Source organism: Meleagris gallopavo, chromosome 4, assembly GCF_905368555.1.
Source record: "Meleagris gallopavo chromosome 4, MGAL_WU_HG_1.1, whole genome shotgun sequence".
Lineage (NCBI taxonomy): Eukaryota > Metazoa > Chordata > Aves > Galliformes > Phasianidae > Meleagris > Meleagris gallopavo.
In genome coordinates, this window is record NC_139407.1 from 8959859 (window position 1) to 8964870 (window position 5012).

Sequence of the window (5012 nt, forward strand, 5' to 3'; positions counted from 1 at the left end):
GTTTAGCTTGTTTGTTTTTGTTTTATTTTATTAGGTTGTGGGTTTTTTTTTTTTTTTAACTCAGAAATATTTCAATATTTGTTTCTGGAAATATTCTCAAAAAAAAAAAACAGAATAGTTTTTCTTTTGGAAAAAAGAAGTGCATTAAGCAGACAGGAAGAAAACACAAGTCCTCTTGTGGTTCTCTACCTGCTGACTTGCAATTACTCACCAATTGCCTAAAGTCGTCTTTGATTCTCCAAAAGAGGAATTCTGGGATTTGTGCATAAAAAAAAACAGATCTGGATACTACTGAGAACAGAAGGAGGTTATCAGTGCTGCTGCCTGTGGTAGCTGTTCATCTTCATTTGTAATTCTGGAAAAGAAAAATACATCTGTCTTTTGTGGAAATAAGCATACAGTTGCCATCTAGAAACAAACAGGTACTGAAGTGATGAAACAGAGCTTTCTGGGGGCGTGTTCACTCTGTACTGCTTTTAAGACTCCCAAGGAAGTGCCAAGTAAGTTAGTGCACAAAGTGACACATCAGCAGCTACACAGGGGGTTCCCTAAAATCATGTGGGCACAGAGAAACAGTGCTGATGAGCTGAAATAATTAGTTCCACTTGAGTACTAGGCATACATGGCTATAGTGCTTCAGGTGAACTCCGCTCACTGCAGCACTGTATGGTGTATTCACATCTCATAAAGGAAAGAGGCTGTGTTTGTGAGAGAAACTGCACCAGCATAATTTACCACACAGTTTCAGTTCAACCGCTCCCATTATGGGAGCTTCACCACTGCTTTCAGTGGGAGCCAGCTTAGGCCAACACTTGTACTTTTGATCAATCCACCCTAAAGACAAATACTTCGGAGTAAACAATCTCAGCAGGAGCAAATAAAAAATTAAAAAGAAATAGATAAAGAAGACTGCTGGAACTCAGACACCGTGTAGGCAGCAATAATCGGGTGGGACATTTGAAGTTTGAAGATTAGGTTTCATGTTGGCTGTCAGGAGTCAATCTTTTCTATACAGCAGGCACTGGGAAAACCCTCCAATTTGTTTTACTCAGCATCAGGAAGAGAAAGTTTATTGTCTGTCCCTGTGCTGCCTGCTATATAAGAGATGCTAGTCAGGATGACCAGGATACACAGATGAAAAGATAGCTAAAAACAAGAAAGAGTCATTCCCAGAAACTAGAAGAGACAGAGTCAAACTGTCTCTGGTCCTTGAATGCCACGGATGTACCACCCCAGAGAGATGAGATGATAATATAGTTCTTAATACAACTTTGTACAGGAGGTAGCCTGATTTGCTGAACAACACAGTAGGGATGGAGAATTGAGGTTCTCTACCTCTAGACAGCCGAATCAGTCAATTTGTTTTATAGCTCAAACAGAATACAATTAGACAGTAAAACAGTATTCACTGCTGTACCGACACCCACATAGCAAAACAAATAAATCTATATTATTCATTTGGACTAACAGAAAGGATGAGTAACTCACAACCTTATTGTAAGGAAACACTGTCAAACAATCAATGTCTCCCCACTTTGCAGTCAATAATTTTGCTCTGCTTTGGTTTTTGTGAATCAGCAGGAGACCATTATTTTGTGACAATGTACTCCCGTTTATACCACCTCTTTAGAAACTGTAGAAACTCCCAACTGGCAGGATTTTACCAGTAAATATTGATTTAAGATTAAAAAAAAATAAAAAATAAAAACCCCATATCTACTCTGTAATTCAAGTAAAAGAATCCTTCTTGAAAATAAAGAAGTGTTCTTCTAATGAAGAACAGTATGACAAGGGAAAAAAAATCTTCTGTAGAGTTAAAGCATGTTTGCTGCTAAATAGTCTCTTTGTATAATTAGGATTTGCAAAGTGGCAAAACACAATCCAATTAAGTGAGTTAGGTTCATATGATTAACATCAGACTGCCAGTATTGCTCTCATAGTTCATCAGTAGCATTACTAATTAGGACATCACTAAGCAGAGACATCTGACCTTGGCTCAGCCAGTTCAGATTACGGTTGACCCTTCTGAACCCTGAAAGAGCCTCACACTGCTTACTTTTTTCCTTACCTAACTTACTGATGAACACTTTCCTACCATGTTCTGCATCCTCTGAATATAATTCCATCAGTGGTCCATCAGCCATCATCAAATAATTAGCGCCTCTTTGACCGCTGACCGATGATCAGAAAACTGAAAATGGATAAACAAGCTTTTGGCAGACATATTTTTCTGTTCGTACTCTGAATTCACTACAATATTAAAATCAGTGCAGTGGGTAGAAAAACAGCCCGGAAATAATTTGAAGTTTCAAATAGCAAAAAATAGAAATGATCTTTTCTCGCCAAATAGTAACCAAAAGTGGAAATGGTGTTAAGTGGAAACGTTGTCACAAACGTTGCTCAACAGTAGCTCGGTAATCAGAACTGAGGGAAAACAGGAACTGTGATTCCAGCCTTGGCAGCATCCCTGACCCATGACAAAAGGACAAACCATGGTCACTGATTGCCTTGCTTCATAAGCTGCTGCTTCTCCTCCACAGCTCTGCAGTAGCTGTGACTGCAGCACTTATTATCTGGGGCAATTATTTCTTCTAAGTAGAAAAACAGAAAAACCTTTCAGATACTATTTTTGCATTATACCTGTGTGGTTAGGTACCCTTAAAATCACTGCCAACAGAATTAAAGTCTTTAGAAAGTACCTGCAACTTTTTGATAGAGATGATACAGTAACTGATAACCATAACATAGAATCTCTAAATACCAGGAGTAAATACCACTGAATCAATTTTTTTTTTTTCTAGAACAATGCAGAACATCATCTGGTAAGTATATAAAAAAAAACAAAATAACTTTATCAAATATTAAATTAATAACTCACAGAGCACAAAAAAACTCCTATTTGATAGTACAATTCTTCCATCTGACACTACAACTCCTCACCACATCCTTCCTACTTATGACTGCTATGGCAGAGATAAAAATACTGAACACAAACTAACTGGAGGTCTTTGAGGATAAACCCCAGTAGTCCAATTGCCCAAAAAAGTAAAATGTATCTATGATATCAATAAGATGGTAATAAATGAATTAGCGGCAGGGAGACAAACAATGAATTAAGCAAATTAGTGAGCAAATGAAACCTCTAAGTACAAAAGAAAACTAATTATAGGATTAGAAGGAATTAAGTGACAGAGCCTGTGATGGCACTGAACATTACTCCATAATCCTCAAGATTCCCCTCTGTCTGCTATTTCCAGACTTTCCAGGAAGCATTCCAGAGAACAATTCACTGCTGCATACACCTCTCCAAAGTCTGCTCCATTTCTCAACTAACCAAACTACTTCATAGCTGATGCAAATCATTTTCCAAAGAAAGTACAAGCAACGTACCATTGCTCTGCTCTCCTTCTGCTATACTCTTCTTTTCCTCATCTCCTTGATTTACTTCACTTGAGCCACTGGAAATGCAAAGGCCGAGGATGCTGAACTTTGCATGGACGTTGTGCTTCGTTCTTGACTAACTTGATGCCATTGACTTAATCTGCACTTCTTTCCAAGACCAATGCATATTTTCAAATACCACAGCAGTGCCTCAAAATGTTGTTTAAGTACTCATGGCTTTCAGAAAGCTTCTGTGCAGAATTCTACAGGAAAAAAAAAAAGATTTAAAAAAAATATATATATCCATTCCCTCTGCTTTCCAGTAATATCAAAAAGCACCATAATGGCTAGTTTTCAGTTCTGGTTAACACTTGGATGTGGAATTCAAAAGCAACATGTCGTACCTCATTCATTTTTCAGTGATAAAGAAACTGCTTACAATAAAATGCTTCACTTATGCTATCAATTTCTCTAATAAATAAGTCAAAATAAATTGCTCAGCATTTCAGAAACCTGACTGGTCTAATAAACGCTTTCAAAAAGTATAATCTCCAGTGGGGAAAATGGGTTCTTAAACTGTTTGCCAGAACATACAAGTATCTATCTGCAAAGTAAATCTTGGGAAGACATAAAGAGGAAATGAATTTCAGGCTGGAACATGGACAGATGACAGCATATACAAACTATTTATTATTTAATGCATTTGGAAGGGGTTGTTCTTTTTCGTAGGTTTTCTCTGTTTTATTTTTTGTTTGTTTTTCTTATACATGTTCAGTATTGTGTATGTTCGTGCTTAGACTGTTCTAATGCTTGCAGATGTTGCTAGGGTGAGTGAAATGGTCCTAGAACCTTTCTTTCTCATGGACACCCAAGCGCAGGGTGTACAGAGACAGCAGGGTGACTACACACATTTGCTTGCAAGTTGTTTATAGGAGAGTGCTTGCCGTGTGACATTGCGGCTATTTCTGTTGTCACCACAGAGCAGAATTAAGGCTCTCTGGATCCACTTATAGTGTGGTTTAACCTCAGATTTCATTTGAGTTATAACTTCTTATATCATCTTCTTTAAGTTGTATCTATCTGATTTATAACGGATTGCGTTTGGGATAATTAAACCTGGACACACAACTTTGCTTTAAATCAGAGTTCCAGTTGGCAGCTAAGCCAATCTCACAATTTTTGCACCAGTATTTCAAGGATACTGATCCCAACCCCACTGACGCACACCATCTGTGAGGGGCTTTAGGTCAGGCTTACAGCTGTCAGGATTTCAATAACTTTAGCAAAGGCAACTCAGGAAAGAAAGGATTTGAGTACTGCCAGGGATCCTGCTTTGACAGAGGTAAGTGCTTACACAAACGCAAGCCAGCTACTGATCAGGTGGGCATTCATGAAAGAGAAGGTGGAAACCTTCATGAGGAAAAAAAAAGGGACTCACTTTTTGAGTTGCCTTTCAAGATCCAACCTTACAGAAAACTGCATTAAGATGACAGACTGCTGCTTGGATCTGAAAACATGGACCTGAGTAGACTACACATTATACAACAAATTCTCATGCTATCACATCAAATCACCCTTTAAATGGGATCCAGATAAATCAGTCCTTCCTGTTGTGTCCCTGTGGTTCTCCT

General features: G+C 38.1%; 1 long non-coding RNA gene across 1 annotated transcript; it reads right to left on the reverse strand.

Annotated features, from left to right (window-relative positions):
* Positions 1 to 221: 221 nt before the first annotated feature.
* On the reverse strand, positions 222 to 3754 carry LOC146544401 (uncharacterized). Its single transcript, XR_014882771.1, has 3 exons — positions 3391 to 3754; positions 2069 to 2191; positions 222 to 355 (listed from the first exon to the last, which is right to left on the reverse strand). It is a non-coding gene; the product is annotated as an uncharacterized LOC146544401 (long non-coding RNA).
* Positions 3755 to 5012: the final 1258 nt, after the last annotated feature.